Source organism: Fringilla coelebs (assembly GCF_963513975.1).
Source record: "Fringilla coelebs genome assembly, chromosome: 2".
Taxonomy (NCBI): Eukaryota; Metazoa; Chordata; class Aves; order Passeriformes; family Fringillidae; genus Fringilla; species Fringilla coelebs.
The window spans coordinates 95,222,834-95,246,581 of record NC_140029.1 but is presented as its reverse complement, the minus strand read 5'-3'; positions in this window follow the sequence as shown (position 1 = coordinate 95,246,581).

Sequence of the window (23,748 nt, the reverse complement as noted above, 5' to 3'; positions counted from 1 at the left end):
CCTACTCCTGCATGGAAGTATGGACCCTGTTACATAAGTGGCTGTTCAGGCATATCCTGGCTTGCAAGCACTTGAAGTGCAGCTTCTAAGCCAGAGTCATCTGGGTAGAAAGAGAGCAAGATGGCCCTAGTTAACCAGTTGCAATGGGGTTTAAATCCAGTGAGGACCACCTCATTACTAACTTCTGGGCATGGTTAGCCAGACCACAGCAGAGCTGTGGGACCCTTGCAGGAGGAGGGCTTGATATCTACTAGCTCTTGAGTCCCTCTGGGGACTTCCATACCCCTCAGCTGGCCAAGCAGGGTATCAGGCTTGTAGCTGTCAGGAATTTCTGCAGCTGGAGGTTGTAGGGTGAGACGAGCCTGTGAGAAACTGGTGCATTATGAGCTCCCCAGAGAGGTACACCAGCTGCTTTAGATGTGTCCATCATCACCTTTTGTCACTCCAACTTTACCCTCGGGGTGTCTGGGACTGGCCTGAAGGGAAAAGTTGTCTGCTTTCCAGCAGATGAGGAGCTGAGCTCCTGGTTCCGTGCCAGCCTGAACACCTTTGTAACGCCACAGAGAAAGAGTCCAGGGCCACACAAGGACTGGTTGCCTTTGAGGACCTTGCTGCTCTGTGTGCCTGAGGTGCTGTAAATGTTGCAAGAGTAGATCAGCTACTGACACCCCAGTTCCAGATCCTGTCAGAGGTGGCTGCCCAGGCAGCAGAGAGGAGGAAGATCTTGGTATCATGATCAACTGTGCCAGATGACCATGCAGCCCATTAGTTTGATGATGGATGCTGGGAAAGGGAGGTCAGTACCAAGGTACAGAGCTGGAGCTGCTGGAGCCTGAGTGTCTTTGCTGACCCTAGTCACCCCTTGGTAGGGAGGTAGGGAGCCAGTTTCAGGAGCCAGTTTCAGGAAGAGGGATCTGGTTTACATGGCTACAGCAAGACAAGCCAGCCATGTGTGTCACAGGACAGAAACCAGTCTACTCCAGCTCCCACTAGAGCTGGCTGTGCTTGCCTGGTGGGAAATGTGCAGTACAGGCTGTGGGATCCTGCTGATGGCATCATGAAGCCTGTGGTCTTTTCTGGAAGGAAGGGTCTGCTACTTACATCATGTAGCAATTTAGGCAGGAACATAGTTGCTAAATATACAGTTGTCCTGTTTTTCTCACAATTGCGTGGGCTGCAGGTTTGGGGAGAAGGGAATAGGAGCACAAAGACACCAATATCAAGAGCGAGTGGCAGGCTATATTTATCATCGATGCTTGACCCTATAATCTCCCTGGGGATAGCTTTGGACATCCCTAACCTCTGAGCCACTTGAAAGGACTACCTTTAAAAAAATTTCCCAAACTAGTGACCAAGCAAACAAGTGCAAATTTCATCAGCCACAAAAATGTGAGTATAACCCCACTTTAGCATAGTTTTAGCACTGAAGTACAGGTTTCTTGACTCTCTGGATTAAAGCCTGAGAAAGGCCTGCTATGCCATCTTCCCCCATCACCATATTCCAAAACCTAAATTGCTGTTTGTATTACAGTTGTGTCTACAAGTTTTAACCAAGGTTGGGACACAGCTATGACAGATACCATGTTAACTTGTAGTGGGAGGCTGTTCCTACATTCCCATTCAAAACAGTGCGGCAAATGTGAAAGAGGAGATAAAAATAGAGCATGAAAAGGACACGTGTACCTTGGAGTGACTCGGCAGGTCAGGACTGCAGCTGAGTACAGACCCCATGCCTGATAGTCAGTCTCATGTTCCATCTTCTACTGTGCCCTGCTCAGAAGAGGTCAAAGTCCAGTGTCAGTAAACCTTGATTGAAAACTGTCCGCCTCGAAGCTGGGAGTTGTCATAGTAGAGTCTCATCTTCCTTAGCTTTCAGCTCACATCAGTGGCTACATGTGCTCCAGTGAGTGATTTCCCAAAGGGGCACTTGGCACTGCAGGTGGTGTTGGTACCATCCTGCTGCTGTGCATGCCTTACATTGGGGAAGGCAGCGGGTCTTGCAGAGCTGGGGAGCTGCAGGTGGAGAGCAAGAGTTTGTGGCTGAAGGGAAAGGAAAGGAGCCAGTTATGTCTTTGATTCTTTCCTGTCAGCCAGGTTTCAGTTGTGGCATCGTGCTTTGAAAGGTAGCTGGAAGAGGAGAGTGCCAGTGTAATAACAGTGTTTTGCTTGCTGCCTGCAATCTAAGGTTAAACTGTACCATGACATAAGTATTGTGTGCCTTCTTTCCACAGGGGGTCTGGGACTGTGCTTCTCCTGCTCTGGAGGCATTGCCTTGCACAAGCCAAGAATAAGCTCTAACAGATGCTGCTAAGGCCCAGTCCATGGCTTGTATTGTGACCAGGTGCAAGAGGAGATGTTCAGGTCAGCAAAGAGGTACCTTACACTGTAAGGAGGTGCAGGAGCAGCAGGGAGGGACAGCAGGGTTACAAAGAGCTGCTCTTCCTGAGCACACTGAGCCCATGTCTGGGGGCATACAGGGGTACCTGAGTGCTCATCTGACCCCTGCAGGCGCAGGCAGCCTAGTAGGGAGCAGCTGTGTAGACACCAATGGCAGGACATGAGCAAAACTTGGCTTGATGCATTCACTGGGAACTATCTCTCAAAGAGGATAGGATTGCTTCAGTGACACCTGAGCAGGTTCTTTCCCCCCTCCTTTCTTGTCTTACTTAGAGCACTGTTTGGGGGAGGGGGTGGGGATTCAGATGTATCCTCTTCTGGTATTTATTTGCAAAAAGCTGCAGGCAAACTGTCTTGGGGGGCTGCTCATGGCCATGCCCTTCTGCTGTCTGATTAACAGACTGAACTGCAGTCAGAGGCATTTTGCTCAGAGGAATGCTTTGAAACATATTGTTTTTAATGGCACTGTTGCCCAGGGCTCTTTGTGTCTAAGTGAAGAGAGGACTCTTTGCTCTACTCTGCAGGAAGAAAAGCCTATCTGTAGTAGGACTCCTCCATTTGGCAAGTGTTTTGATCTGCTCTCTGCAAGCTTAATAATTGAATTACAGAGGAGATCTCAGATGAGGTGTTTGTGCCCTTGCAGTCAGTGCCTTGGGAGTGGAAGAGTGGTGGGAGATGTCAGACAGCTGCACAGTTATGGTTTTTTCTTCTCTGTTGATCCCAAGTCACTCCCTGTGCTTGAAAGACTGCGAAGAGGCCCTAACATAGCTGCTGCCTTCACTGCTGTCCAGCTGAATTAGACAGGGCATGGGAAGGAAAAGGCATTAAAAATGGGTTTGTGCCACCCATCCTTCCTCATGCTTACTGTGTATAATCTCTTCCTCTCTCCCAGCACACAGCCCCCTTTCAGTTTTGCCTCAGACCTCGCAATGAGAAGGGAGAACAGGATTGCAGCTGAGGATTCTAGCATGGCCCTATTCCCTGCGTGCATGCTGCCTCCCAAAGGATGTAGGTGCCTCTGCCAGGTCCTTGCACCCCCTTTTCTCCCTGTTTTCTGTCTTTAATTTCCCCTTCTCTGCCTGAGGTCCCAGTGCTGCCTGCAGCAGTTGCCGGGGCTGAGACAGGCTTGTTGGGCCATATCCTGTGTGCCCCTGCCTTTACTTGTCTTGGGGAAGGCTGATAAGGAGCAGCTAGGGGTGCCTCCCCAGGCACCAGCCCACTGCTGCAGAGATGCTCCCAGCCCTCGCCGACCCGAGGCAAGCGCGGCACGCTGCGTGTCGGAGCGGGTCCGGGAGCCCTTGCCCGGGCACGGTGGCTGCCTGCAGACACAGGCAGGGCTGCTGCCTCCCCACAGGTTATTCTGGAGAAACGCCGTCCTCAAAGTGAGATCCATGTCTCTCCTTCCCTTCTTTCCCCTCAGCTGGTGGATTGGGGCTCAAGGGTTCAAAGGCAACATTTTGAAGTCCCCACCAGCATTTCTGATCTCACAGCACTTTGCGGGCTAGGAGGGTTTTATGCTGACCTGTGTCCTTACAGGCAGCCAGGGAAGCAGCAGACATGGCATGTGCTGAGGTGCCAGCATCTGCAAGGGGCATGTAGGAACCGGGCCAAAAAGGATCAAAAGCTGTTAATGAGCCACAGATGGTCAGCTTTATCTTGGAGCCTGGTGGTTTGGGCTTCTAGAGCTTTCTGCTGAAGAAATATGTGAGTTAAAGCTGGTAGCAGGCAAGAGCTGGAGACCCTAAAATAAAGATCCTTAGACGTATATGGGGGACCTCAAGAAATCATCTCTGCTAGAGCTCATTGTGTTTTTTCTGAAGGTCTCCTTAACTACTTGAACTACTTGTGCATTGCAAAAAAAAGAGTAATTTTTCATGGAAGAATTTTGTAGTCAGTGGGTAAGACCAGCAGGGGTTTTTCTGTGGCTGTTACAGAGGAGGATCTCCAGAGCCTTTGCTTGAGTACAGAGCCCCAAAGGCTGCAATAGATGTGTTCCTCTCTTGCACAGGGCAGGATGCTCCCAACAGATGTTTGTTATCGGCAAAGTAAAGCAAAGAAACCGAAAAATTTCAGCTGGCAAAAAATGCAGAGGGAAATTGTAATTGTTTCCCTGTTGTGCTTGCAGAGAGAATTCTTGAAGCTGCTTTCTGTCCCATTTTAACATTTTATGTTTATATAGCTTATCTCTTTCATGAGGAACTATTAAATCCTGCAGCACGATGTGACTGTATGAGAACAGCTTGTTTTACCCATCCCAGGGCACAGTATGCCAGCTGCACAACTGGATCTAAAATTATGGAGCAGCACTTTCACAGAACTGAGTGCTCTTCTTCCTGGAAGAGTTAATTATATTTCCCAAGTTAAGAAATGGTGAATGATTTCCCTAATGGTAATTCTGAGATTGTATTTCCCTTACGTGAGTTTTCACAGTTGCTAGAGGGAAAGACCTTATTCCTTTCCATTTCTAATGCTGCACTTGTGGTCTGTAGCAAGTGACAGTATTTAATGTAATTTGGAGGGTAAGTACTGCCTGAGCTGAATTACAGATGGCTTTGCATTGAACAGTGAAAGGTTTTTCTAGGGGAATTTAGTGCTGTGGGACAGTCACAGATTTCCTTTCTCCAAGAAGGCGCTGACAGTCCGTGTAAGCAATTAGAGATAAATGTCCTCGAGGCAGAGGATGGCTTTTGCTGAGCACCTGAGTTCTTAAAGAAATCTCTGTACAATAAAGGAATCTAATATTCCTTATGTTCCTTTACTGGACAGTAGTATAAGGATTTTTGGAAAGTCCAAAGAGTTCTAGATTTATGCTTCCTGGTGGACAATCAAATGTCAGGAGTTTGCTGTGTCCTCCCAGAACACTGCTGGGTGAGTCTTTGGAGAAGGCCATCTGATCTTTTCTGCGAAACATTTGCTAAAACCTCTCAAGCAAAGGTGATTTCTGCATTGAAAAGACATTCTAAAATGAAAAAGCAATTCACAACACAAAAGCTTCTTAGTCCTTTGCAGCAGAAGGACTGCAGACAAGTTAGACTTCTTCAATTAGATTATTAGCATATTAGACTTAGGTTTTAAAAATGTTTTAGGCTGAGCAGAATGCGTTGATAGATGGAAGAATAGATTAGAATCTCCTGTTGTCAACCCCAAAGCCCAGGAGCTGGTGTCAGTGTTTATTCCTGGTCTTTTTACTGCTTACAGTTTTCTCCAAAAATGACTAAACATATAAAACAAGGATTTGGTTTGGGGTTTGAGGTTTCTTTTTTTTCCTTCCCCTGTTTTAAGCCAGACTCTGACCACAGTCATGTATTTGTTTTTTTTCTCTCTTACTTCCAAATGCAGTCACATAACAATAGCCTGGAAAAAAAGTACTGGGAATGATTTGTTCATGAATTTATTTCCTTTTTTGGGCTACAAGGAGTTGGTTAGCATTTGGGTAAGGAGGCTGGGAGCTCCAAGCCATCTCTTTCAGGATTGAAGAGGGTTTAAATGGGAACCATCCTGTTAAAATGAGAATGTAGAAAGGCAGCCTTTCTGGAGCAAGCATTTCCAGTGCTCCATGTGCAGAGCCTTACGCTTGGGGCACCTCCTCTCAGCTGAACTTCATTTGCTATTTATGTAATAGCAGCTTCTCTTACAGACACTGCTAAACAGGCTTTGTCTGCCACAGGCAGGCAAGGACCGACTGCAAGAGAAATGCCCCTCCTGTCTTGGGCTTCTTCAGAAGTGGGTGATTGTTTGCTTTCCTTAACAGTCTGCTAATAAGAGGTAGTGGGTGGTGTTTCTTTCTTATTTATTTTATGTAGGATGTCATGACAGATGGTGATTTTGACTGTTGTCCTCAGCTGTAGAAGCTGCTTTCTAAACCAAGCTAGCTATGATGGAGGCATTGTAGCGGGATGATCTGTGAAGGAGGAAAGCCTATCAGAGACATCAGATTCCCAACTGATTGTGCTCTGTAATCTCTCTCCTGAAGAGCAGGAAAAGAAGTGTTTCGCAGACAGGGTTAGGAAATACATTTTTAATGTCTGGATCTTAGGGTCTTGGCAGGTGATACCTCTGATTGCAAGGAAAATTAAAAATCACCAGGTGGGACAACAATGAATATGTGACTGCTGTGCTGGTCAGGAGGGTGGTTGTTAAAATATCAAACAGTACAGGCATTGAAATCTTGATATTTTATAGATGTTTCAATGGATTTGGTTCTTACAGGAGAGAAAGCAGAAGCAAGTGGAGCCTTGTGCATACTGGAGAGGGAACATAATCTGATAAAGGCCAGACCAGTCAGTAAAGTTTTCAGATCACAGGAAATTTCCTCAAAGTATTTATTTATTTATGGCTCTGCTGAAAAATTTTCAACCAGCTGTGTTTAAAAATATAACAGTAATGAGATACTTAAAAAAGGAGTTAATCTCTCCCTCTCTTTGACATGCTGCAGAGCACCAGCTGTAGCACAAGCAAGCCCTGGGGAATCCAAGTGGCTTGGCCATGCAGCCTGCGAGCCAAAGTCACACCTTGGGAAGCCAAACCCTGGAGGGAAGCACTGACCTGTGGCAGGTCATGGGGATGGTGACCATTTGGCCATCCTCCAGGGGCAGCAGGTTTAGCCTTTGCAGCTCTTCAGCTCCCCAAATCTCCCCAGTTCTCTTAGATCCCAGCCACTTGTTCTCAGGGCAGCAAGACCCAGTTTTGTCTGAAGTACTGGGAGGCCTTGAACTGTCTCTGACACCCCCAACGGGGAAATGCTGGAATGAGGAGGAAGGGAAACCAAGGGCTTTTGTACTGAAGGAACAAAAAGCAGGCTCTGCATGTCCCTGGGTTCAGCTGTTACAGACTACAAACCAGACTGGGTTTTTTGTTTTGCTTTTAAATGCTTCTTTAGCCAATGCGTTTTTTTAAAAATATTTTTTCTGTCTGTCTTTTTTTTTGAATTATTTTTTCTGTCTGTCTTTTTGAGAGACAGAGCCAGTCTGGGAGTCTGCATTTGCCCCATCCAGCCTCTCCACAAAGCATGCACAAGCCATCTTCTCCAGGCTCATTTCCTCTAGGATTTCCTATGGCTTTGCCATGGCCAAACCTTTGCATTTGATATCAAGGTGGAAACAGCAGGCCAGCTGTGCTGTGTCCTCCGGTCCTGTGCCAGCAGGACTCAGTGCTGGCTGCAGGAGCTCTGTGAGAGCTACAGCTGTGAGAGTAGTCAAAAATGTGTTTGGTGGTTGGCAGAAATTGTTTTGAGGAAGCAGATGCCTCCTCTGATGATGATGATGGTGTGGCACATGGTAGACTGGAAAGGCAAAGCGTGTTAATTTTGGTCCCAGGTGGAGGATTGTGTGGAGAAGTCTTGTCTCCTCTGTGCCTACTGGTTTCAGCTTCAAGATGCATATCACAACAGAAAAATCTCCTCTCCCCTGTTTCTTTTTTCCACCACGGGTAGGTAATCAAGATTTGGGTTTTATGACTTCCCTCTACTCTCTTTGTTTCCTCTCCCCTGCCCCACACATGCCTTTTTTTATATTTTTTTATGCATTTCTTTTTGGCAGAAGTTGAAACGCAAGAAGCATTTGGACCAAGATGAAAACAGTGGAGGAGCATGTTGGGCAGTACAGTGCTTTGTTCTGAGTTCAGGGGGACGCGAGGGGGGGATGGGATGTCATTTCCCAGATGGGGACCCTGCCAAAGATGTTCTTGCTTCAGAAAGCAATGAGTGATTTTTGAGGCTGTACCAGGTTTAACCCTTTGTTCACCCACTTCTGCCATCCAGGGAAACAGCAAAGGCCTGGACCAAAAGTGGGATGGTGTCGTGCTGTGTGGCCCAGGTGATGTGAATGGTCTTAAACCAAAGTCTGCTGTTGTGACTAAATGCTGTCAGTGGTCTGAGGTGCTTGTTCTCCTGTTGGAAACCCTAAGGAGTGGATGAGCAGTCGGCACTTGTTTATGCGTGAGAGTCCAACACCAGTGCAATTGTGGTTGAAAAAACAAGACCAGTATGTTCCTTACAGGGCTTAGGACTGCTGTGCTGCCTCCTGCCCTGCCAGAAGCACCTGGTCAGATTTGGGATGCTGCTGAACTCTGCTTCAGCTGTTCCCATTGCAGGACAGGGAGCACTTTTGTCTCATGATGCTTGGGAAACACCTTGTCCTGTGACCAAAGGAGCCCTGCACTGCTGGGGCTGCAGCATCAGCAAGCCCCAGGTAGCTTGTGGCTGTGCTGGGGACCACTGGCTGGTCATAGCACTGGTTCTTCCTGTCTGTTTTGAGCCAGTCTCCCATGTGGGAAAATTGCAAGTTTGGAGGGTATGGGGGTGGAAAACCTCTGTAGGCATGTATTTACTGCCATGTTTATAGCTTCTTGGGCTTTAAATATTGCATCATGTGTGTAGCTGCTGATTTAACTGCCCAAGGACTGTTTGTTACACAGGAGCAAATTGAAAGTGAGGATTCGGGAGGGGAGCAGAGAAGGAAAAGTTAAAGCAGCTCTGATCTTTGTTAATTTCTCTTCCAGGTTATAAATACTTGGAGCACTTATGTCAGGACTCTAGAGGAGGTCATTTATCTCCTGATGAAAAAAACCTCAAGGGTTTTTGTCTGTTGTACTGGACTGTTTCTTAGTATGGAGGTTCAGCCTTTTAAGTCTGGATGGGGTTCTCATGTGGAAGGCCACCCTCCACCCTCAGAGTTGGAGTGAATCAATGCTGTATGCATAAAATGCATCAAGTCCCTTGGTGTCAACTCAGACAGAGTCACTATTCACCACAACTAAACCTGCAAGCCTCTTTTTCTTTAGAACTAGCAGTCTCTCTGGGTCCTTTCATCTCTCACAGTCCTTCTCTATCTAGGAGGATGACAGCTTTCCTAACCCCCCCATGAACCTCAGTAAACACAGTCTAGGTACAGAGGTGTCAGTAATTTTGGGCTGCAGAACCACAAACTTCCTCTTCCCAGCACCTATGCAGCATGAGAGTTTTTGATCACTTGTGCAGAATGCAGGTGGCCACAAACATGCCAAGGAATGGTGATACCAACACTGCTGGGGATGCGTCCATGGCCAGTGACTAATAGAAAAGTGATGCATCCAGTGCTGGCCTTGAAACATGCCCTGTGTGTCTTATACAACTTTCAAACAGCCAAGAGAGGTCTGATCTACAGGAAATTAATGTAACACCACTCTGGTGTCGTTATTGGGACAAGGTGTAGAAGAATAGGGCGTGTAGACAAAAGATGCATGTGTAGGATTGCCTGTGATGGGTTTCAGCTTTATTTTTGACATGTTCAGTCTTGAATGCTTTCCCAGGGAGGTCAGCAGACCTGGTTGGAAATTCCATGTGCACTTCTTACTGCACAGCATGTCTAAACTTGCACATTTTTCATCCATTTTCTTGGATCCCTTAAGTCATCCAGGTACCCTTTCCAGCAGTCTTGTGAACCATGGGAGTGAAGCCCTGGCTGATGGATAGGGACCTAGGTGGGAAGCAGAGGCCAGTGTTTCCCCTCACTTGCCCAGTGCCACTAGGCACCCTTGGCTTCAGGGCTGGGATCATCTGGTTTGCCCTCAGATCTTTGGCCCTGGTTTCTGGCTCCTCATAAGCACAGTAAATACCACTGCAGGCTTTCAGGTGAAGTGGGACTAAAATGCATGGTACCAGAGCTGTTGGGTATTGCTCACTATCTCGGAGGACTACTTCCCCTGGACTTTTTATTTATTTCACGTGCCCATGTGGTGCAGGAAGGTGTCCACTGAACCGCACAGACTGCTGTACTCACACCTGCCCAGTTCTGCAAATCCTATTCTATATGAAAACATTTTGAAGGTGTGAATTGCTCATTGTTTGTCCATCCTGGTGGTGGGTCTTCCTGCAGCAGTTCATCCCCTTGGCTTCACTAGTGCCTGCTGATGGGCTCAGTTGGCCTGTGACAGCTGATCATGGGGTATTTGCAAATGGTGCCACATTTGCTTTGCTACTTCTCCTTCTCTGTTTACTTAGTTCTTGGCAGCTGGATGTTTGAGTGTTTGCCTGACAAACGCTTTCCCTGAAGTCTCTGATTTCAGAAAGTTTAGTCTGACAAACCTCAATGAATTATCCTGTTCTCTGTTGTCAGTGGTATCTCTCTGTCTCCTTTAACCACAATATTTTGTGTGTGGTGCAAATTCATATTTTCCCCTTGTTGCAATCAGCATACCCCTCCCTGTTTGGTTCAGTTACTGAGGCAGTATCCCCAAGATGCTGACATCTGTACTTTACTAATCCAAAAATCCTGGGGCTACCAGGAAGCAGTAGAGATAATAACATTGCATACCTGTCTAGCACCTTTCTGTGAGAGTCTGAAATTGTCTGACTCATGTTCATCTCGTTACTGCATGTACCAGTTGGAGTTTGCTGTTCCTGTTTTTGCAGCCTGGAAAGCTGAGACACAGGGTAGGGGTATATTTTGTCCAGTAGAGGAGGCGGTCCCAGAAATGTGGCATCATAACCTCCAAGACTATGAGTTTCTATCCCTCTCTATCTTGCTAATTTGCCTCCAAAAGGCAGAGAGATCGGAGTGGGATGGTTGGTTTTGAGCAATGCTTTATTTGCAGTGGTCCATGGCTTTATTTGGTGTCTCAGTAAATTCCACCCCAAAACAAAAAAGCAATTGCAATATTTCTCCAAGGTAGCTACCTTCCTTACCTGTGATCAAGGGTCCATAATGTAGTTCTCAGGAAGAAAGCCATCCAAATACTGTCTCTTGTTGTCAGTTTGGTGGTTTGGAGCGATGCTGAGGGACAAGTGTTCATGGCTGGCGCAGAGAGGGTGAAGTCCTTACTGTGTTTCAGGGGTGGTAATGAGACTTGTGAAAACATGTCTGCAGGTGTCTGGGTGGTCAGGCCGGGCTGTTAATCCATCCAGCTGCTGGCCTGTTTTGGACAGGGTCCAAGACCAGGTAGGACACTGCTGCTTTTCTTTACAGTCTCCAAACGCAGCTGAGGACTTTCCAAGCAAACCTGGGCTGGTTTATGGTTTTGGGTGGAAACCACAAGCAAACCACGTCAAATCGCTGGATTCTGCCCCAAACCAGGCAGAGTGCATACATTTCTGTTTCATTTTGCTTGGAGATGATTGGGAGAGGGAGGAAGACCTGCATGGATCCAGTGTTGATGTAAGTCCATAGGTGATCTATTCCTAAAGCCTTCCAGTGCCATTCCCATGGCTAGACCAGATGGATAAAGACAGAATAATAAATAATACCCGAGCTAACATCTCCTGGGAGCTTGGGTTTAAGAGGAGGGATATTTTGTCTGAAACCCTTCCAGAAAGGGAAGGTTGGGAGGGGGATTAATGTAAATGTGGACCTTCAACATATGTAATCTCAGCCGAGGTGATGGGGCAGTTGGGTCAGGGTTTCTTGTGCTGTGGGGCCCTGGAGCATAATGTGCATGGGAAATAGAAACCATAAGAAAGAAAGAAAGAAAGAAAGGGGGAGAATTGCATACCCTGGGGGGTAAAAGTGCATTTCTTTTTCACATGTTGCATCAGAACACACTAATTTTTGCCCGGGAGGGAGGGCAAGCACATGCAAAAACAGTCCAGCTTGCTAGGAAAGGAGTGTGGAAGTGTGATGCCAAATAGCTCGGGAAATGGGGCTGTAGGACTGTTCCCCCCTCCACTTCCTTGCAGGGCACAAGACCCCGCAGCAGGCATGTGCCAGGGCTTTGTAACAGAGTCATGCTCTCCCCTTGAGCCCAGGGCACCCCCGGCTCCCCAGTCTGTCCCCCTTCTCGCATTCCCTCTTCTCCCACGTGCTTTTATTCATTCTGCAAACAGCGTATGCCAAATCCAACTTCACAGCTGGCTCTGCTCCACGTGTTTGTTTTCTATGCCTGCGCGGCGCTCGCCAGCTCCACTTGGGCCACGGCTCAGAGGTGGAGACAGCGGGGGGAGAGCAGGGCTGGTGGGGAGGGAAACGGGAGCAGGCTGCTGCTTGCCAAGCCCTTATTTGTTTAAAGCTTAAGCCTGTTTGAGAGAGCCTTTTTGGAGTGAGGGGTAAGTGGCAGGGGTGGGATGCGGGGGAATGGAGAAAGTAAACTGTGTGTCAAGGAAAGCAAACTTTACAGCTGGAATTGCTGCTGATGCTTGTTGTGTGAAAGGCTTGGGGAGGGCCCTTCGGCTCTGAGCTCGTGCTCCCAGCGTGGGTTCCAGTGTGACCGGGCAGCAGTGACAAGTGGGGAGCCAGTGGCGGGTCTGTGCTGTGCTTATCAGTGTGTCCTAGGAGCTGGCTGGGGCACAGGCAGGTGAGTCTCCCTTCCCAGGCTCTGAGGCAGCAGCATTTTGCCATCCTTTGGATACGGAGCAGGCCCTTGTCGATAGAGAGAAACCTTATGGCAGCCCTGCCCATCTGTCTGTGCAAGGCGACCTGAAGTCTTGCTTCATGTCCTGCCGTGTTTGGCTCACTGTCCTTGACGGGTTATTGTTGTGGTGATAAATGGGGAAAATCACATGCAAACACAACCTTTAAAAAAGCCTAAACAATGCAACCCTCTCCTCTTCATCTCTGGGAAGAGGGCAAATCTGTCACCCATGCTAAGACCCCACTGTGAGTGTGTTCCCCATGATTTTTCACCTCATGGTGGGCCCCATGCTGTTTTGGAGCAGCGTGCCAACCGCTGATCATGGCCCAAAGTAGGGCTCTGGCTCAGCCCATCTGGGTTCTGGCACTCAGCGCGAATCCCCGCACCCCATCTTAGGCATTTGGCACAAGCCAGAGCATTTTCTATGGACAGTCGTTTCTGTCCCTTTGTTTTGCTAGCCTTGAGCTTCCTCTTGTGTTTTTTGGAGTAGTGACATGTCTTCCAGGGGGAATTTGTCCCAGCAGAGAGTTCTAGAGGATTTTGACCTACTCCCATAACGAAAATTATTATTCTTAGTGAAAAGCAATTTAGTGACAGCTATGGAGAGTAAAAACTCCCATTTATTCTCAAATTTAGGAAAGAAAAAAAAATCCCCAACTTTTAAATACCGTCTTCAAAGGACAAGAAAAATGGGCTTGTGCTCTTTTGCATCCCAGCAACAAGTCATTGCTGAAAGGAGTGCAAACTAGAAGGCAGTTTCTCTTTATGGTGGTGATGGGGATGTCTCTAAAGCCAGCCATCTGGGGATTAAACTTTGTATTGACGTTACTGGCAAGTACTTTGTCCTGTCTCTTTTGTGTGCTCTTCTGGATTTTGATGTCAACTGTGTTAAACTAGCCTTGTGCTTGTTAATGCAGTTTCTGGGTCTGCTCCCATTGAAGTCATGGCAAAGATCAGGCTGATTTTGGTGGGAGTAGAATCAAGTCCTCTGTTATAATCCAGGGGATGTGTTGCTTTAGCAGGTATTTCTCCTGTGCCACTGGCTTAGCTTTATGATAAGCCTGGTTTGTTTTTTACTGCAGCAGTTGTAGGCATCCTTGCTCTTCAGGTGCATACTGGAAGAAGGTTCAGAGCCTAGGAAAGCTGCCCAAGTCTTTGCTCTGCCAACAGGAAAATTTCCCCATAGCAGCTTCCCCCAAGGAAGGCTTAACAGTGTTACTGGCAGAGTCTGTGGACTTTTCTGGTTTAGTGATTTGGGTTTTTTTTTTAATTCGTGTATTTGTTTCTCTCTATTGCTGTTTCTAATTGGACATGGACAAGATTTTTCTATTGTTCTTAGACAAAGATTATTTGGATTTTTTTTCTTTTTTAGTTTGGTATTTAAAGGTATCCCATGTTTAAGCATTTGAAGATGTGGGCTGCTCTTAAAAAGTGTCCATAGCTGTCTGGCTTGTGATCTACTCTGTGAACAAGAGCTTCTGAGTCTCATTTTGCAGGTGGCCATAGCTGACAGACACTGAAATGTACTTGCTCCCCGAGCACTCCTGCTGTGCTCCATGTAGATGCTGCTGACTGGTGGGGTTTGTCCACCACTCCTCTGTACTTTGGTTCATGTTATACAGAAAGAGGAGTGTTTCAGCTGGTGGTACCAGCATGAATGGATGCTGGGATATTTATTGTCTGTCCTGTTGCAGGCCTGACCCTATCACGTGACAGAAACAATAAAATGGAGATGGGTCTTTTCAGGGCAGCTCCATGTCACACCTTTGCCATGATTTGTGGTCTTCCTTCCCATTCTTGACCACTGCTCTGCTCTGCTCTGGCTGCAGGGAGGCCATAGGGTGATATTAGGTAGCCTAGGGTTTGGGTTTTTTTACTGTTGCTGTGTCATCAGTGGCAAAATGGTTGTTCTGGTCAGCATCTTGATGTCCTGTAGTCAGGGAGTGAGAGTTGGATGTGTGCGTTCCCCAAGAGCTGCTGGGGAAGCAATGGAGAGTGAAAACAGCTTTGGATAAGAGCATCCTGAAAGGAGTGCAAACTAGAAGGCAGTTTCTCTTTTTGGTGGTGATGGGGAGGTCTCTAAATGTCCATTTTGGACATTTAGATGTCCATTTTTCCATGGATTTCTCCATGGAAAAATGCTGTTTCACTGAGACCAGGGCATGCTGCGTAAGTCTTCAGCTTTTGTCTCAGAGCAGCAATGAGTTTCTGGTGGAGAGCAGGAGTGGTTTTCCTGCTATTCTGAGCAGGCCAAATTTAAATTAAGTGGAAGAGTGTCAGCTGGGGAGCGAATTGCTTGAGAGGTGATGGTGTGAGGTGACAGCCCCTGCTCAGAGGAAAACAAGAAAAGGACTTGAGCCTGGATATGCATGTTGTGGGTGAACTATGGCATTGCCATGTCCTTGCCCTGAAGCAGTGGGACCAAATGCAACATGAGGAAATCTGTCAAAATCCCAACTCCTCTATTTCTTCCTTCTTGATCCTGTCATCTAAATTTAATTTTCCTGCTTTTTCTTTTCTGTCACTGTTATTTCGCTCTTCCCTTTACTATCTCTGAGGGCTTTTGCCCGACATCACTTCCCCTACATGTGCCGGGCCTGCCTTCTCTCTGACCTCTCCCTAACCCAAGAGGCAATTAGAATCTCAACATCAGATTTCAAGGTTTGGGGTTTTTTTGTTTGCAAAGGATGAGAAGGGAAAAACAAAAGCAGTGCCTTGAGTAATGTAAACTACCCACAGGCACATCTGTGCCTCTGTGATGACAGCTCCTGGTGGGAACTGCACCCTCCTCCACTGCAGCTGCTGACTGGGATGGAACAACCTGAGGCCCGGCTCGTGTTGGTGTAGAATTCAGAGTGGCAGAGCCCAGACCAGAGCCAGCTGCATCCGTTGGCACTCGCCACCCATCCTGTGGGTCCCACTGCATCAGTTGCCAGCAGAGCCATTCCCTGGGCTTTTCTTGCCCAGATGTACATTCTCACTTATTCCCAGCTCTCTCTTACATGCTTTTCCTCTTTGTCCAAAGAGCAGAAAGGTATGGACAGGTAAATTTTTTTTAGTGCTTGTATCAAACATTCTAATGTAACTAACTCTTCTACCCAATCGTGTGAAGTCTAGAGGACATGGGATTGTTCTTCTGTGTTTAGTACAGCATCTGACTGCATTGACACTGATCTCCAGTTTTAGTTGTGAGGGGAATGACAAAGCAAGTGTTGTTTTGGTATGGCAAGAGAGAATGCTTCAGGCAAGTAATACAGTGCACTAAATCCCTTGCTTCTGAGACTGAAGGTGTGTTTTCACATCATACTGGTATCAGTGGGTGACCCCTTTCCTGCTGCCTCCTTTGAAATATTTCTTATGATGAAGATTCAGTGTTCTCCCATAGCAAAGCCTCAAAAAAGCAAGACTTTGTTGCTGCACATCAGCTGAGTTTATAGCAGTTGTGAGTAAAACTGAAAACACTCCAGAGCAAATAACTCATCACAAGTGTGTTACTACAGTGATGTTGTTTTCAAGGGGATCCTGACCCTTTTTCCCTGACACTAGCCTTGGCAAGAGAGTAGGTCAAGCTGCACCTCTGTGGGGCCTTGATCTTGCACAACCTTTATAGCAGCAATTCTGCCGGTTCTCTGACATTTGAAAATCAGCCTCCTCAATGCAGGGCCTACACCCTTCCGCAAGTGCTGCAGATGTACACCCCTTTCAGGATTCCTCAGCTCCCTAAATTGGGACCTTAGCTGCGAGGCGTGAGAGTCTACAGGTGGATCAAGAATGAGAAGGATGGAGAGTGTTGACAAAAGCTGGTCTAAAACTGTGGAAGCTCTCCCAGTTTGGGAGTGGTTCTGGACTGAAAGATTTTGATTGGAGAAGCAGCCTGTTCCGGCCATCGGGGCAGCCCTGGCAGCTGCTCCAGCGCCCCTTTCTCCCGGCACACACTTGGGAGAAGGAGCCAGAGAGCAGCCAGTAGTTCCAGGCTTGTTGCAGCAACAACATCTGTTTCCTAGGTGCACTTTGTTTCTGAAGAGGCTGTGCAGCACGCTCCATCTGCGCCTTTTTCTTTTTTTTTTTTTTTTTTTCTTTTTTTCTTCTCTTTGCCGCTTGTGCCGCGTTCGGGGCGGCTCTTAGCGGAGGCAGGCGCTTCCCGGGAGGACCCTGCGCCAGCTCCGTGCCAGCGCTGGCTGTCGGGCTCTTTGCACCCGGAGCAGTATTGTCAGCATCTTGACAGCTGGCCGGCTGCATGCTTATTAGTTACTACTTTCCTCTTGCCCTCCACCTCTCCTTCGCCTCCCTAACCACCTCCACCCTTTCCCTTCCCCCTTCCCGTCCCTGCCCCATCGGCTGGCCAGCCCTTCGCGGAGCCCCAACCTCTCCAGATTAGAGCTCTCCAGGGACTTCGTCCTTTTGAAAGGAAGAAAGAAGGAGAAAAAAAAAACCAAAACAGAAGGAAAAAAAAAAAAAGAAAAAAGGAGGGGGAGAAGGAGGGGAGGAAAAAAATTTATTAAAGAAAAAAAAAAGAGAGAGAGAGAAAAGAAAGAGGGGGAACAGAAGAATGAAAACAGACCCAAGGGGCAATAGTCCCTCAAGCCATTTCACTGCATTACAATGAATATGGACTCTATTAAGCTCCGTTCTGCCTGTTAGTGTTTCCCAGGGCAACACAGCTCCCATATGGCAAGCATGCAGCAGATTAGGGTAGGCCTCCGGGCTTCATTGAGGGCCCGAGGCTTGACTGGCAGTTGAACCCCATCCTTCCCCCCCCCTCCTCACACTTGACACTGCCTGTGTTTATCTAAAGCAAAAAGGGCCCGGGTGGGAGAAGGGGGCATTTGGGGGGTTATTGTCCCGGGCAATGGGAGAGGGCAGGGAGGGGGGTGGGGGGGTGATGGGGAGGGAGGTGGGATGGAGGAGAAAGGGGGTGGGGGGGGCGCAGCCCCTCATACATATTCAGGAGGGGTCCTGAATGGGCAGAGGAGAAATAAAGCAGATGGAATTCATGTTAAAGAACAGCCACAATCGCCCTCCAAAAACAAGGAGAGAAAAGCGGGCAGCCTTAAAGGAGCGTAGGGAGCAGCGTTTATCCAATTAGCAGGGTTGTCAAATTGAATTTACTCAGAATGGAGGGGGAAGCCCGGGGGGGTGGGGGGGGGGGACGTGGGGGTGAAGGAGGGAAATTAAGTGTCTAGGGCATGGGGGGAGCATGATATTGAAGAAAGGAGGTGGGTTTTCTTTTTTTCTTATGCTTTAGCCTTGTCTTTTCAAGGACTGGAGCTGCTTTCAGGGCACGCCAAGGGGCAGCAAAAGCCAGTGTGTATACTCTGTTTTAGCACAGGGCTCCTCTCCCGGTAACTGTGGAAAAAAGGACGTGTATCCTGTGGGGCAAGGCCATCCTTGCATCCATGGCCTGCCTGCACTAGCGCTGTCCCCAGCTGGCAGGTCCTTCCACCCTGGGACCACCATGCAGTGCCCAAGGTGAGCCACACTCGCTGCAGTGCCGCTGCCACCGTGGCACTGGGGAGCCCGTGGCAGGTTGAGGGTGGCATTTCATTCTTCAAGCGGCCTCACGCTTGCTGGCTGATGAAATGCCAACGTGAAGGGGTTCGCTGGGTCTCAGCAAAGCCAGCCTGATCAATGCCGGCTGGAAAGTGGCGCTCAGTTTAAAGGAGCTGTTGGATGGAGAGGTGCCAGAAACTGCAGGTATTGGGTCGTCAGGGATATGAGCAGAAGTCAGACAGGCTATGAGAAGGCTTTGCATCCTGTTGCTAATTCAAAGCCAGCATGCCCAGTCCTCTCCCTGGTGATGCTGCAGGCTGTTATGGAAAGAAACTGCTCAGGGAAGTAGCTTCATCTTGAGAAAGACAAAAAAGTTACAAAGATGTTTGCATGTTTGGTTTGTTGCTGGTTTGGTTTGCATGAGTAGTTCTGTTCAAGGAAAAGAGATGTTTTCCCTGCAAGTTTAGTTTATTTTTTAAAGAGGTATCTATTTCTCAGGATTTGCTTGAATTAAAACTGTGGTTCTTTTTAGGGTAACCCAGTTGCAGTTTTGAGAAAAACTCACTGATCTGTGGTGGTTTTGCCATGCCAGGTTTTATTCTGGATGTTTTCTTTCTGACTATGAGCATGAATTTATCCCAGGCTTTCTCTGTTGTGGCTTTTTGATGGACTCTCTGAGCTCACAAGCAGAGAGTCTTTTTGCCTAATCACTTTAAAAAAGGGAGAAGGCGACCCACTCATACAGTTAGTCAAGGGCTATGTTAAAAGAACTAAGGCACTCTGCAGTCAGAAGCTCTCAGTGCTACAAGAGGGAAAAACAAGCAAGCTTTTATCCCTGTTTCCACAAACACTGCGCTAACTCCTTGACTTCAAACGTAGTGGTGTAATATTGGGTTCTACCTTTCTGCCCACTCCTGATGGCAGCCTTTTCCCATTTGGGATCCTGCCACTCCCTATGGCACTTGCACACCCATCCCCATCAGCTGCCTATGATGTTCCATAGGAGAGGAGCTTCTGTCCTGCACCAACCTGTACTTTTTGCAAACTCTTTCAGAGAAAATGAGCCTAACTTATCAGTGTGAAATTAATACTTTTAAATGGGGGCAGGGCTTGGGTAGAGGTTAATTTTGCCCTGTGGGATGTTTGATGGGTTGGGGAGAAGCAATCAGGGATGTCCAGATTGCTGTCCATGCCCAGGAATCATGCAGGGACTTTGCAGGTCATCTGCTCAAAGATGTCACCTGGACAGTATTTTTGCAGCTAGAGGGTTATACAGTTGTACAGTGCAATTTTTCAGAGGAGATAGAAAAGATTTGGCATCCTAGAACAGTTTGCTTGATGGGATGGAGGTTCCAGTCAGAGAGTTTTTGATTTCCAGCCCCCCTTGCCACTGCTTTACTGGATAACCTTGGGCCAGGTTGGCTTCCTCTTCTAGCCCTCAGATTCCTCAATTTGTAAAACAAAGGGGTGCCCTTGCTCTTTTCTTTTTCATGTTTTCTTTTTCAATGGTTTTTGCTTTAGGCGGGAAAAAAGTACTGTCTTGTATTAAGAAGTAATGATTACAAGTAAAATTGGCCCATAATACTGTGTAAGACATTGCTTTTTCTGAAAAGCTGAGGTCTCAATGTATGAAACAGAAAGCTGGGAGTTTCACTGTCCCTACTTGACCTGCTGGAAACAGAGAGCAGCTGCAGTGAATTCTCCAGAGTCACCCAGGGTGTCCCCAGCTGGTGGCTGGACTGAAGTTGCTGCAGCCTTTCCCTCGGTGCAGAGCAGTCCTTACCCCTTCCCACTGTTCATGCCTTGCAGGAAGAAGTTCCCAAGGTCCATCTGCCTGACACAGCCCCGGACCGCTGGTGACTTCACACAGCTCCGGTCTGCCTGGGAATTGCCATCCATCCCTGCCTGGGTTGTGTGGTGCGGGATGCTGCCCCGGAGCTGAGGCATAGGCTGGTTCCTATTTGGGAGCCTTGTAAATTACAGGCAATGTGGCAGTAACAAGGGCTGCTTGGCTGGCCCTTGTTAAGCAGGAGGGGGCTTGGGACTGTGAGCTGCATTTCCTCAGTAAAACCTTCAGTTTCTAATCAGCAAACACCTCTCCTGCAGACTGTGCTTAATTCAAATCCTTTTTTCCTTTCGAGATTTGTCACCTCCCCCACGCAGGCGCGGGCCTTTCTTCCCTTTTATATCTTCACCTCGGGTTTTCCTTTCTCGCTCCGCTGCCTTTGCAGTGCCCTCCACCGCCATGGCACAGCTGGGGCTGCAGGCAGGGGCCTCGCTGGGCTTAGGTGTGTGGTGGGAAGCCGAGCCGACAGATTTTACACCCCCACCACCCCTCCTTAACTGATTAAGCTCTCGTTAATTTTGTTCTCTTAATGGCCCCTCTTTTGATTTACTGGGCTGTCTGAAGGGGACTTAGAGCTTCACCGACAGGAAATTGTTATTTTAACCTGGCAGGAAAGAATTTAAAATAAATAAACAAGTATTTTTTTTTCCCTCCCTCTCAAAACTCTTTAAATTGCTTTAACTCTTTTCCTAGATAGCAATTAAGCAGGAGCTGTCAAGAGTGGTGTTACTGGTGGCTGCGGAAGTGCTGGCAACCAGGGGCACCTCACAAGGTACCTGCCTTGGGGAGAGGAGGCAGCAGGGCAGGACCCTGTCATGCAGCAGCCCTGTACCCCCTGGTGCAGCCCCTACCTGGGTCCACGACCTCTGGGAAGTCACCTGGGGTGCCTGGGGTCTCCTCCACTCCCCTCCTCTGCCTTCTCTCCCACTGCAGTCCACTCTGGTACTGATAGCAGGACACGAGGCAGATTGAAAGCTGCCTGATTAATAAAGTTCCTTGCTTTGCACTATTGCAGGCTGCTTAAGGACAGCATTTTCAAAAGAGGTCAGCTCCCATTTAGGCATGGAAGTAAGTTGGTTGCCTATTCAGGAGAGCTCAGCATGTCAAGAACTGAATGCTTTTGAAAATCTGGCTTCAATTGTAAAAGCTGAGAATTTCAAAATCTGGCCTTGGATCCTAATAGTTCTTTTGGAATTGATGTTTTCATTCATTTTCCTCATTATTTTTATGCTGGCCATTTACTTTTTGTACTTCACTCAGCTGTGAAAGAAATGGCCACATGTCCCTATTTAGAGCTCGTATTCTTGCCTGGAGGTTTGGGGAGGTACCATACATACACTTGTTGCAACACACCTTCTCTCCTCATTCTCTGCTCAATACTGTTCAAGATGCCTAGTGTTGGGGCCAAATTTTTTGAGTTCCCCTTTTTTTTCTCCCCACCTATTGCTCTTCGTCTTTTCACAGACCTGGGGGCAGCCAGTTCACTTACTGCATCGATGTGCCTGGGTGGTCCTGGCTCACGAGGGGTCTCATGTACAGTTCTGCGCCTTTGCCTTTGCCCTTCTGGCCAGAGGCTCTGTGCAACGCGGAGCTGCAGGGAGGTCTGGTTGGCAATATCTTTGCCTACCCCCTCCCTCAGCCTGGGCTCCAGGGAGCAACTCCTTTCCGTCCAACATTTTTCCATCCTGCTGCCAAACCCATCCAGATAGGGGGAATGAGTCAGCTTTGCTCCATAGGCTTCCAATGCTGAGGAACCAGGCAGTACATCCTACCCCAGAATGTTTCTTCTACATTAGTGAAAGGCTTTCCATCTCCAGTAAACCTTAGGGTGTGAGGTGTTTTTAAGCCTGAACTACCTCAAAGTCTTTTCCAGATGAGTGTAATTAGTGGGACCTTAGGTTGTGCATCAGCAGTGGTGTCAGCACTGCATGCTCTGGTATGGACAGACCCCGGGCACTTTTACAGCCATCATTAGTGGTGACTGCCTGTGGTGGCTGTGGCATAATGAAGGGTGCTTTGGTTGCTGCCTCACATGGAGAAATAAACTTGAGCAATTCAGATGGGTCTCCAAGTCAATCACTGAAGTGTCTTGTGATTGACTTGGAGCTGTCAAGTCACTATGTGCTGCTTGGTGGGGGAAATTTTGAGACTCTTCTCAGGTGAGGAGAGTGAACACCAAGAAGGATGTGTGTGGGAAGGAAGTTGCTGTCTTGTCTCTTTGGCACTGGAGGCTATCCACAGAGATTTCCACGTGTACCGGGACTGTGGCCTGCAGTAGCTGGAGTATGGCCTAGTGTTCTCTCTGATGTTTTCAGGATATGTCCAATGTCTGAGCTCCATCCATGCTCCTGGATGCCTGGAAGCCACACTGGGCCATGCCCAGCTTGACTTAATTTATTCTGCCTATCAGTAGGGCTTGTCATCTTGGCCTCACAGCCACTCTACCCATGATTCTGTAACTCCTGTAAAGAGCTGCCTTGGGCCAGCCAGTGCACTAGACTCACTGGCCTGCGAAGGGCTGTATAAAGATGCTCTTTGTGGCCTTTCCAAAACTCCAGCAGCATGTCACTTTACTTGATGTTTCTTCCTTTTGAAATCACCAGCTCTGAGGAGGTTTTTCTTTCCTCTTCTCAACTTTATATGTCTCTTCCATGACTTCTCCTTCAAGCAGAGCTCTGGGATGTGGGGGGAAAAAGGGACAGCTTGTGGGGCTGTCAGAGGGACAGCCCAGTTTGCAGAGAGGCGTGCAAGCCAGCCTGCTGGATTCTTGCTGTTACCAGCTGGATATCAGCGTGGCTGGCCACAGACATTGCCCTGTGCTGCACTTCTGTACCTTTGCTGTCACCAAAAGCCAAGCAAAGTAATTTGAGAGTAGCTTGGTGATATTTCCCCAAATATGTATGTTTTCCTTGCTAGCAGTAATCAGCCTTGCCCTGAACAACTCGCCAAGCATCTCAGGGGGAGTATGTGTCAGTCCTTACTTCAGGAGTTAGGAGGCTTAATTTTGGAGGTTGTGCTTGAAGGGACTTGTGCCCTCTTTTTGACTGAGATGGGTATGGAGAGCACATGCTCAAGCAGGCGGTGGCTCAAGCAGTAACCATGGTGGAAGTAGGAAATAGCACCCTGCAGGGTCAGGTGCTCCTGAGGATGGTGATTGTGGCTAATGAGCTGTTTGCTGCAGGGGGAGCAGGCAGTGGAACTGCTGTTTGGGCTGCCTGCTGTGGCTGCTTTGGGTTTGGTCTTGGGCTTCTTCCCTGTAGACATGCCACAGGAGCAATTCTGCAGTGCCTTAAGGCTTGCAGGTCATCTTAGCGCTGCAGCTGAAGGGAGCTCAAAATCCTATAGCTGCATTATGATGCCAGTAGAGGGAAATCTCCTCTTGAATTCAGCCTGTTGCCTTTGATTAAAGATGAACTCACTCTGAGGTATCTCTTGGGGCAACTGCTGAGGTCTTTAATTCTCCTGACCTGCCCTGTCTGCTTTAGTGTTCGTTCATGGGTCTCCAAAGCCGCTGCTGTAGCATGCAGCTCTTCACAGCAACCTGGGTTGTGGCAGGTGGCCTTACATTTCTAGTTTTTTTGGGGCTAGTTGACACTTTCAAGTATGAACCTGGTGGTTTGTGTAGAGTTAAAATAGGTGGTGTGTTTCAGGCAGAACAGTTAATCTGAAGTATTTGCATAGGTTGAGTCTCTTAG